The 12341-nt window shown below is 44.4% G+C and overlaps 1 pseudogene; it reads left to right on the top strand.

The window, feature by feature from the left end:
• The window catches only part of LOC129860067 (partitioning defective 3 homolog B-like), a 204826-nt pseudogene that overhangs the window by 117438 nt on the left and 75047 nt on the right, over window positions 1–12341 (top strand).

Here is a 12341-nt window from a genome sequence, read left to right as displayed (position 1 = left end):
CTCCACCAACAGGAGGGGTGTGAACAGTTTGTGTCATTAACAGTGCTTGTGCCTATAGAAATAGACGTGACACGTGCGCACGGGTGACGCGGGATGTTCCCCAATGCTGGGAGGGGGGCCCCCCCCCGAGTGAAAAAGTTTGTGAATCCCAGCCCTAGTGAACAGCTGCATCTTGGTTAATCACAACAGCCATACAGAAGCATTGTGAACCGTGACGGGGTAGCTATTAGTGGAAGAAGAAAGACTAGAAAAAAATGAGCTATTACGGTGTTAATGTCTGATGGTAGGGTATAATGGAGGGGCAGGGTGGAGAATGAGATGAGATAGCAGGGGGTTATGGGATTAAATGGGTGTGACCAATGACCCTCCCCTTTTGTGTCCTCCTGTCAGTCTCTCCTTGGCCACACCAAAGTGGTGCTCCTTCCAAATCGGCAGAAAAATACATTGTGTTTGTGCTCCCTCAGAGCCTGTAGGAAAATTGTATAACTGCCAGTGCAGTTCTCACTGCATATCTCGGTAGGCCTCAGCCTATGTTCACTCAGCAATCCACACACACACACCAGGTCTAATCTTATCAGACCACGAGACCCCAAGATGAAAGATCAAAGCCTTGAGGGTAGCTCCAGGACCCCCACCTCTCCTCGCTCTCTCACCCTACCCAACTCAGAGGAGCGGGTGTTGGGGGACACAGTGTGTGTTTGGTGGGGTGTTCCTCCATAGCCTCATTGTGTTGACCAGCAGGTTCTTATTGTTCTGTGGATTAGGATGGGAGCTCCTCTCTGGCTGCTTTGATGGCTCTGCCTGGCTGTCAAAGCCCCATGAGACAGATGGGTGGATGGAGCGGTACCGTGTGTGTGAGCCGTTCTGACACACTAAGATGTGTGTGTGTGTGTGTGACAGTAATACATGTAAAGAGCCGTGGTTGCCGGCTAATGATACCATTGGGAACGTGTGTGTGACTGCACGCAGGAACAAAAGCACAACGGACACCCCCCAAAGCCTAACTCACACACTGTGCTACCGAACGCACACAATGAAAATCCCCCTTTGATATGAGGATGATGGCCTAATGAAAAGAGTTATCGCATAGAGACGGTGAGCGCGTAACGCCACCACTGCTCATTACATATAATGTGGCAATGATGCAAAGCCCATAGCCACACGTCCACAGAGTTGGAGAGAGACAGGGTGTGGGTGATTTTGGGTCTATCCATTTATTTGTGTGTGTGTGTGTGTGTGTACGCCTGTGTGTGTGACAGCTGTAGATCCCACCACACATCGCTCTCAAAGGAGAGTCATCTTTTATCTGCAGTACATCTCACTCTGCCACCAGCCATCTCTATCTGTCTAGGTGGGTCCCAAATGGCGTCCTATTCCCTACATAGCGCGCTACTTTTGACCGGGGCCCAGAGGGTGCTTTTCCACCTGTTCCTCTGTGGCGGTGGACACTGTGCGATAACATGCCTGTCACCAGCATGAGGGATTCATGTAATTACACTATTTACGAACCCTCAACCAAACAGCGAGTCTCAGTGGCGCTATTGTCCTCTTACTGATGAAACACAATGTAAGCCAATGGGAAGATGTCTGTTATGATTTCAATATGAAATAGGTAGAGTTCTTGTACAGTGCATTAGGTAGAGTGTGTGTATAGTGCATTGATTCTGTGCAATAGCCGTTCAGAAACTGGTATTACGTCCATGCGAGCCAGTGCATGTTGCCGCCGGATAAGCTTGAAAATCGATAGACTCAATAAGCGATTTGATTACTTCCTGTGGTCTCTCATGAGCATGAGGAAGATTCAGACTGAAGTCAATGGAAGTGCGGCACATTCTTATTTACTGGCGTGTTGAGTTTCTCGGTTTTCAAGCTTCTCTGACGCTAGCCCACGATGGCTCGAACGGAAATGGAACGATAGTGGGTAAGCGGCTAATGTGTCTCTAACTGTAGTCAAAGAAATATAGTACTCTGATACTCAAAGATATTCTATGATCTACACTTCAACATGACATATGTGCATCTATACTATGCACTTATTGTCCCCATACCTTTTCAATTAAGAAGCACATATGTATTTTTTCTCATTCAATGATTTAATGTCCAGTGTCATCCTTCTCATATTTTACATACCTCTCACATGAAAACCTAAAAACACATTCAATGTGTATCCAATGTGGGGAAAACTCTGGGCCACTCCAAATCAAGTGATCAGGAAAAACTATAGGCCCTAATGCACTGACCTCTGCTCCTCTCCCCCTGGCTGTGACAGGAGAGCCAGGAGGCGGCTAGCCACCAGGTCCCAGACGGCCCCTCCGGACCCCCGGCTCTAGCTGCAGCTCTGGAGTCCCACCACCACAGCAACGGTCCCAGCGCCCAGCCGTCCATGGTCCCTAACAACATCTACTACAGCTTTGGAGGTGAGAGGACACAGTAGGGCCTGAACTAGAGAAGAGATGGACACACTCATACTGGTGCTTGACTTATACACACAGAGATGAATATAGTATACACACACAGTCACACACACACGCAAACATTCACACTTGCCATTAAAAACAACAGTGTACAGCGGCTTTATCACAACAGTTATATACCCTGAACAAAAATATAAATGCAACATGTAAAGTGTTGGTCCCATGTTTCATGAGCTGAAATGTTCCATACCCACAAAAGACGTTTATATTTTGTGCACAAATTTGTTTATATCCCTATTAGTGAGCATTTCTCCTTTGCCAAGATAATCCATCCACCTGACAGGTGTGGCATATCAAGAATCTGATTAAACAGCTTGATCATTGCACAGGTGCACCTTGTGCTGGGGACAATAAAAGGCCACTCTAAAATGTGCAGTTTTGTCACAAAACACAATGCTACATATGGATCAAGTTTTGAAGGCGATTGGAATTGACATGCTGACTGCAGGAATGTCCACTAGAGATATTGCCAGATAATTGAATGTGCATTTCTCTAAATTAAGCCGCCTCCATTGTTTTAGAGAATTTGGCAGTATGTCCAACTGGCCTCACAACTGCAGACCACGTGTATGGCGTCACGTGGGTGACTGGTTTGCGGATTTAAACGTTGTAAACAAGGTGTCCCATGGTGGCGGTGGGGTTATGGTATGGGCAGGCATAAACTAAGGACAACGAACACAATTGCATTGTATCAATGGCAATTTGAATGCACATAGATGACGAGAGCCATTGTCATGCATGATAATGCACGGCCCTATGTCACAAGCATCTGTACACAATTCCTTATACAGACTGTAACTCAGTAAAATCTTTCAAATGGTTACATGTTGTGTTTATATTTTTGTACAGTGTGTGTTAATATATAAACTCAGCAAAAAAGAAACATATTTTTTGCTGAAGGCCAGCATCCCGGAGTCACCTCTTCACTGTTGACGTTGAGACTGGTGTTTTGCAGGTACTATTTAATGAAGCTGCTAGTTGAGAACTTGTGAGGCGTCTGTTTCTCAAACTAGACACTCTAATGTACTTGTCCTCTTGCTCAGTTGCGCACCGGGGCCTCCCACTTCTCTTTCTATTCTATTTAGAGACAGTTTGCGCTGCTCTGTGAAGGGAGTAGTACACAGCGTTGTACGAGATCTTCAGTTTCTTGGCAATTTCTTGCATGGAATAGCCCTCATTTCTCAGAACAAGAATAGACTGACGAGTTTCAGAAGAAAGTTCTTTGTTTCTGGCCATTTTGAGCCTGTAATCAAACCCACAAATGCTGATGCTCCAGATACTCAGCTAGTCTAAAGAAGGCCAGTTTTATTGGTTCTTTAATCAGAACAACAGTTTTCAGCTGTGCTAACATAATTGCAAAAGGGTTTTCTAATGATCAAGTAGCCTTTTAAAATGACAAACTTGGATTAGCTAACACAACGTGCCATTGGAACACAGAAGTGATGGTTGCTGATAAATGGGCCTCTGTATGCCTATGTAGATATTCCATAAAAAAATTGCCTTTTCCAGCTACAATAATCATTTACAACATTAACAATGTCTACACTGTATTTCTTATCAATTTGATGTTATTTTAATGGACAAAAAATGTGCTTTCTTAAAAAATCAAGGACATTTCTAAATGACCCCAAACTTTTGAACGGTAGTAGACATACATACATGCATGCATGCATGCATGCATGCATACATGCATACATGCATACATGCATACATACATACATACATACATACATACATACATACATACATACATACATACATACATACATACATAGATAGATAGATAGATAGATAGATAGATAGATAGATAGATAGATAGATAGATAGATAGATAGATAGATAGATAGATAGATAGATAGATAGTACCAGTAAAACGTTTGGACACACCTACTAATTTTTTCTTTATTTTACTCTTTTCTACGTTGTAGAATAAAACTATAAAATAACACATATAGAATCATGTAGTAACCAAAAAAGTGTGAAAATAATTCAAATATATTTTAAATTTGAGATTCTTCAAAGTAGCCACCCTTTTCCTTGATGAAAGCATTGCACACTCTTGGCATTCTCTCAACCAGCTTCATGAGGTAGTCACCTGGAATGCATTTCAATTAACAGGTGTAAATTGTTAAAAGTTAATTTGTGGAATTTCTTTCCTTCTTAATGCATTTGAGCCAATCAGTTGTGTTGTGACAAGGTAGGGGTGGTATACAGAAGATATCCCTATTTGGTGAAAGACCAAGTCCAAATTATGGCAAGAACAGCTCAAATAAGCAAAGAGAAACAACAGTTCATTACTTTTTAAGACATGAAGGTCAGTCAATACGAAAAGTGTGTGTGTGCTGTACATGTTTCATGAGACGTACAGAGTTGGCCGTGCTAAGCTAAATGAAGTATGGATCCATTATTCAAGGAGAATCAGCTGCATTCATTTCCATTGTGTATGTGCTTGCGTGCACACAGTTGTAAATCTATCCCTCAATACTGTTTGGCTCCGTCAGATGATTGAGTGTGTGTAGGTCTACTGCATTACTCTCCTAGGCAGGCAGTCTTACAGACTACTAGCATTGACACAGCTTCCAACGCAATGGCTGTATACCAAATGGCACCCATCGGGCTCAGATGTATTGCACTATATAGGAAATAGGGTGCCATTTGGGACATATCCAATGCCTCCTGTCTCAGTGGCCCTTCATGAAAAGTGATGACTGCTTTAGCTCCAGCCAGAGGAAGATATATTTCTCCTCTTATAACAGGACTATCACTTTTTCCAAATGTGATCCTGCATTTACATGGCATAGATCTCATTCATGTGTCTGAGATCTCATGTGTGCTTGACACAGTAGTAGTAGAGTAGAAGTTGCCGGTAAGCACTGATCTAGGTTCAGCTTAACCACCCTCAATCCTAACCGTAGTCTTTAGGGCGATAGACTCAAAACTGGCCTTAGATGAAACACTCCATCCTACTCTATTGAAGGCACTGGTCACTGGTGGAATTTCTGATTGATGTATGTCTGTCTGTGCTGTTTGTCCGTGTCCGTGTCCGTATCCTCTCCCCGTCCAGCTCCTCCCACTACCGGTGGCCACGCCCATCACGGGGAAGAGGAGGCGATAGAGGAGGATTTCCTCTCGCCACCTTCGCCTGGTTCCGTGGAGGAGATGAATGCTAAACTCCAATGCACAACACAACCTCACCGGAGGTCATTACACTGTGGCCCCGGTTGAATTCCACACCAGGTGAAAAGTAGTGCACTAAATAGGGAATAGATTGCCATTTGGGACACATTCCTTAAAGTTCCTTTAAAATTAGACATTGGTCATATTCATTAGTGTACATTGTAGCAAAAATGTCTGCACAAAATCAAACATTTTTTACTGGACAAAAATAGGTCCAAGGTATGTCCCTCCCTGCTTCGGCCCACATGCTTCCATTTGGTTCCTAGTGAATACGACCATGATTGGATAGGTGAACGCAAGGGTTCCACCACGTACTGTAGCTTTCACCTGTCCAGTCCTTTCGAATAAGTGATGTATGATTCAGCTCAGATCATGACACAACTATGTTATACACTGAGTATACAAAACATTAAAAACACCTGCTCTCCATGACAGACTGACCAGGTGATTCCAGGTGAAAGCTATTATCCCTTACTGATGGCACTTGTTAAATCCACTTTGCTCAGTGTAGATGAAGGGTAGGACACCAGATAAAGAAGGATTTTTAAGCCTTGAGACAATTTGAGACATGGATTGTGTGTGTGTGCCAATCAGAGGGTGTATGTGCAAACCAAAAGCTCTAAGTGCCTTTGAACGGGGTATGGTAGTAGGTGCCAGGCGTACCGGTTTGTGTCAAGAACTGCAGTGCTGCTGGGCTGCTTTTTCATGCTCAACAGTTTCTCGTGTGTATCAAGAATGATCTACCACCCAAAGGGCATCCAGTCAACTTGACACAACTGTGGGAAGCATTGGAGTCAACGTGGGCCAGCATTCCTGTGGAACGCTTTTGACACCTTGTAAGAATCCATTCCCGGGCGAATTGAGGCTGTTCTGAGTGCAGAAGGGGGGTGCAACTCAATATTAGGAAGGTGTTCCTAATGTTTGGAATAGTCTGTTTGTTTAGCGTATGCTGTTGAACGATGATATATGTATTACACGATGTGAATTTGTCCAAAATACTTATGACACCTTCAAATGGGGGGGGGGGGGGACAAGATACATTCAGTGCATTCATTTCTAAACGGTAAAACAGATATGTACTTTCGCCACGTATACTGTAAAACATTTGACCTCAAGTGAAATATTATCTAGCTTAGCACCCGTATTATCGACTTATTCAACAGCGTTTAAGAAATATATATCCTTCAACAGTGTTATCTTGTGATCAAGCCATCAATGTTTTGTGATTATTGGTGTCGTAAAAAATGTTAGCTAACGGGTTAGCAATTAGCATGTTTGACATTTCTGTGGAAATACTACTACTATCAGCTTTTTAATAAGAGGTTTAGCAAAAAACATATGTCCCGTATTAACGGCATACAGTCTCCAGTTATTGGCCACCTTAAAATGTTGTTCAATTACAAGATATATTCATTTAAATATGGTAAAAAAAGAGACCATAGTGGAGTTTGGAGTGTGACTGTTTAAGGTTGTGGACAGGTGTCTTTTATACTGATAACAAGTTCAAACAGGTGCCATTAATACAGGTAACGAGTGGAGGACAGAGGAACCTCTTAAAGAAGATGTTACAGGTCTGTGAGAGCCAGAAATCTTGCTTGTTTGTAGGTGACCAAATACTTATTTTCCACCATAATTTGCAAATGAATTCATTAAAAATCCTACAGTGTGATTTTTTGGATTTTTTTCCCTCATTGTGTCTGTCATAGTTGAAGTGTACCTATGATGAAAATTACAGGCCTCTCTCATCTTTTTAAGTGGGAGAACTTGCACAATTGGTGGCTGACTGTATATACTATATATTTATAACCCCAAAAAATGTAACAAATCAAAGTATATTTGAGATTCTTCAAAGTAGCCACCCTTTGCCTTGATGACAGCTTTGCCCAGTCTTGGCATTCTCTCAACCAGCTACACCTGGAACGCTTTTCCAACAGCCTTGAAGGAGTTCCCACATATGCTGAGCACTTGTTGGCTGCTTTCCCTTCACTCTGCAGTACAACTCATCCCAAACATCTCAATTTTATATCTTTTTTTTTATAAATAAAAAATTCCTAACAAGTAAGTATAAATATTCAACTTAACAAATCACATAAGTTACATGGACTCACTTTGTATGAAATAATAAAGGTTGACATGACCCTTCCACTGTCCACCATGCATGCAACATCTGTAAGGTCCCTAGTTAAGTATTGAATTTCAAGCACAGATTCAACATTGTTATCACATGGGCCCATTGGAATGGTCTTTTAATGTTATGTTAACGCACGCATATGACCATAAAAGGTTTGCCAATTTTTTTAACATTATATCTTTTTGGGGGGTATTTTACCCTCTTTTTCACCCAATTTCAATTATGATCTTGTCTCATCGCTCCCCAACGGGCTCGGGAGAGGCGAAGGTCGAGTAATTTGTTCCCCGAAACGTGACCCGCCAAACCGCGCTCGTTAACGCCCGCTTAACTCGGAAGCCAGCTGCACCTATGTGTCAGAGTAAACACACCGAGGTCAGCCTGCAGGCGCCCGGCACGCCACAAGGAGTCGCTAGAGAGCAATGAGCCAAGTAAAGCCCCCCCCCTGGCCAAACCCTCCCCTAACCCGAACGACGCTGGGCCAATTGTGCGCCGCCCTATGGGACTCTGTGACACAGCCTGGGATCGAACCCGGGTCTGTAGTGACCCCTCAAGCGCTGGGATGCAGTTCCTTAGACCGTGGGCCACTTGGGAGGCCTGACCTTTTCAAGACAACGGTTCCTGAACTAGACTGTGTCTAGTCAGTCTAGCCACTGCTCTGTGTGCGTGCGTGTGCGCACGTCTCCGCATGACACTGCTCAGTCTGTGCCAAGCATGAATCCTTCAGTCATACTCAACTTTCTCCCTGAAAGCTGAGAGCACAGCAGCTTATTTCCTCATATTAGCCCCTGGGTGACCTTGTTAGCCTCTCTTTTTATTTTGCTCTCACACTCGCTCTCTCACTCCCACCCTCTCTGTCTTTTCTTCTTTTTCTCTCCCTCTTCCCTCATTCTTCCCCCATCTCTCTCTTTCCTCAATCCCCCACCGTCCCCCTTCCTTTCTCTCTCTCTCCTCTGTTTCAGAGTGAGGTATATCTCATTCTGTAAAGTTTTTTTTGCCTGTCGCTGGTTTCCAATCCCAGTTCATTAGTGTTGTGGATTGGGTTCCCCCTCCTAAACTAGTTGCACGCCGCTACTCCACATTGATTGGCTTTTATTAGGAAGAGACCCCCGCATCCTACTCCCTGCTTCTCTTGTCTTACTCTTTTTTTTCGTAATCTCCTTCTTTCTTGTTCTTTCACTCCCTTTCCGTCCGTCTTTCTTCTTTTCGCTCTCTCTCTGTGGATATCTCTCTCTCTCTCTCTCTCTCTCTCTCTCTCTCTCTCTCTCTCTCAATGCATCCACCTTTTTCTCTCTCTCTACCTATTTCTCTCACTTCACCTTTCTCCTACTCTCTACCCCCCCTTTCCTCTCCCTCCCTCATGAAAATGACAGACTGAGATGAGGGTGTTATCTGAGGATGGGGGGGGGGTGTTATCTGAGGATGGGGGGGTGTTTTCTGAGGATGGGGGGGGGTGTTATCTGAGGATGGGAGGGTGTTATCTGAGGATGGGGGGGTGTTTTCTGAGGATGGGGGGGGGTGTTATCTGAGGATGGGGGGGGTGTTATCTGAGGATGGGGCGGTGTTATTTGAGGATGGGGCGGTGTTATCTGAGGATGGGGCGGTGTTATCTGAGGATGGGGCGGTGTTATCTGAGGATGGGGCGGTGTTATCTGAGGATGGGGCGGTGTTATTTGAGGATGGGGCGGTGTTATCTGAGGATGGGGCGGTGTTATCTGACGATGGGGCGGTGTTATCTGAGGATGGGGCGGTGTTACCAGAAGCATGGGGACTGTATGACACTGACCCTGTGCTGTGTGTCACATTTGTAGAGATCACCCCCTTTAATAGGGGGTAGTTTCCCATTTCCAAACGGGGGTTAAGCCGGTTGAGTCAACTCTGAGGGTTTATTTTTGCATTTAGCAAAAAGTAATAAGCAATCTAAGCTCTGGTGCTTAGCATATGTTTTCTTATGCACAAGCAAAACATGGCCTGCATCTCAAATGGCACCCTATTCCCTATTCAGGAACTTTTGGCCAGGGTGTGTACTTATACATCAAGCTGCCTCATGCTACAAGGCTATTTATTTGGCTTACTATATAGGGAAGAGGGTGCCATTTAGGACGCACACATGGCTTCTTCAGCATTTCAGAGGTATCTGACATTGGTTAAATAGGCTTAGTCAAGACTGTGATCCTAAACACTTGCGCTCAAGTCTGTCTTAATGGTTGCACCTGGGCCCATATTCATAAAGCCTTTCAGAGTAGTAGTGCTGATCTAGGATCAGTTTTGCTTTTGAAATCATAAGGAATATAAGGTGGGAACTAAATCGGCACTTCTACTCTTGAGACACGTTTTGAATTCAGACCCAAGAGTTTTTCCTTGACCACATGACCTGATCTGACATTAGTTGAGTCATGTACATGAAGGCACACACGTGGAGAAGAAACCGTGCAATTCACTGAGCAGTAGCCGTAGTGAGCTCGCCAACACCAGTGACAAATTTCTATCCCAGCAGGAGAACATTTATTTATCTGTGGGTGGGTGAGAGATTGTTGATGCTGCTCTCCGAACAGGGGGGATCTCTGTAACAATAGAAGCAGATTCATATGCACATTATTTTTTAGCTTCGAGCCACACGGCTAACACACACACACCCACCCACCACCAACCTTTTTTGTGGCTACTGTATTTGAGGGAAAACGTAACGCGTGAAGCCAGCAAATATAACAGCCAGTCTAATCCATTGTCACCTCTGTCGCAGCTGCATTTTCTCTCCCTCTCGCTCAATTTTTATTTCTTTTTCCGCTCTCTCGTTTCTCTGCCGGGAGAAAATTGACCTCATAAAATATGAAAAGGGATTATTTCAGAGAAATTGCAACGTAATGAAAACCTATTATTGTGTCCCGTGGTGCAGTGTCCCTCTGGCAGCTGATGCCGCTCCCTGCCTGCCTGCCTCAATCCTGTTGGTGTGGATTAGAGAGAGGGAAAGAGTGATGAGAGAGGGGGGGAGGTGGGGGAAATGGGGAGGGAATGAGGGAGCGAGTACCCAGTTCTTGCCCTCCCCACCCTATCTCTCTTTCCCTCTTGCTCTTCTCTCCGTGTCTTGCTCCCTCTCTCTTTTTCTCCATCTCTGCCCAGAGAAACAAAGGCAACCGTTTATGGTGTTCCAATATTCACTGTGTGTGTGTTCTGTGTTTCAGTGGCTGATGAGAGCAACTTGAGATCCCTGGCAGAGCAGAGACCAGGTGAAGAAACACACTCTTCCCCCTATCCATATCCCTAACACACACACACACACACACACACAAACCGCACGCACACTCTTCAGACACACAAACACACACCTTCTCAAACAAAGAAAGCGGACTGAACATTGAAAAAAGGTATGAAAAATAATCAGAATTTTATGACCTGTTCAGGACTCCTCTGACTCTTCCTTCCATAGTAGGGTGAAGTTGTCCCTAGACACTGGTCATGGGTCAGTTTTGCATTTCCCCACTAATGGTTAATGTAAGGATTGAGGGTACATTTGGGGAAACTTCACCCTGGAGCGGACACACATCAGCGGGGAGATGCTTTGTGTCACTGCACCTGTTTTATGTGTTCTCCTTACTCCGCTGGAAGCAGCAGGAAGTGATTTGTTAAGATACCTCTTTGCTCTGACAGCCCTAGATTGCATTAGACCAGGATGTTCTTAATTTGTCGCCTTTCACTTAAAAGAGAAAGAGGGTGCAGGGATTGAGTGATAGGCTTGAACGCACGCCCCCTGCAGACACACGTCCACACACACACACCTTAAATCTACCGCAGCATAAACCTGTTGCCGCATAACAACAACTCTACAAGTACTACCCCCACAGTAAAGTACCACGCTCAGCTTTTTTCCCCCCCATAAACCCAAACCTATTTTTACCCATATGATTTCCCTCAAAGCCCATTTTTTGATCGGTAGTCATAATAACCCTTATGGGCTATGATAGATAAAGAGATTCATTTTTTACATCAGCCTCTAACTGATGTGGAAGCTAATGTGTATTGACAGGCTGCACTGAGGCCAGTTTGCTGACAGGGCTGTTTTGGACTTGGCCCCGTGCATGATTCTTTAAATGGCCCGTGCTTCTTTATAGGCCTTGACATATTTCATTAGTAGGATGGTCTTTAAGAGGGGCTCCGCCTCCGGCTTTAATCTGGCTAAAACCTCTGTTCAGGCTGGGGGAGGGGGGGGGGGGTGTAGTATGATGCAGAGTTACTATTTCCTTCTATTTCTCTCTCCTGCTCTCCTTCTATTTTCCTGTCTCTCTCTCCCAACTCGCTCTCTCTCTTTTGCTCCTATTTCTTTCTCTCTCTCTCCTATTTCGGGTCTTGCTTTGTCTATCGCTCTCGCTCTCTCATTTGCTTTTGTGATTTCTTCCTCTCTTGCTCTCACTCTCTCCATACCTTCTCTATTCCTCACTTTCTCCGTGCTCTCACTCTCTTTCTATCTTCCTCACCCTTTTATGTTTGTTTTACGCCTCTTTCTTGTTACTCTTCTTAGTCTTCTTTCTCTACTAGTTGTATCTCTCTCTCTCTCCGGAGCGGTC

Source organism: Salvelinus fontinalis, chromosome 7 (genome assembly GCF_029448725.1).
Source record: "Salvelinus fontinalis isolate EN_2023a chromosome 7, ASM2944872v1, whole genome shotgun sequence".
Taxonomy (NCBI): Eukaryota; Metazoa; Chordata; class Actinopteri; order Salmoniformes; family Salmonidae; genus Salvelinus; species Salvelinus fontinalis.
Note: the sequence above shows the minus strand (reverse complement) of the source record. Positions and strands in the feature narration are given on the sequence as shown.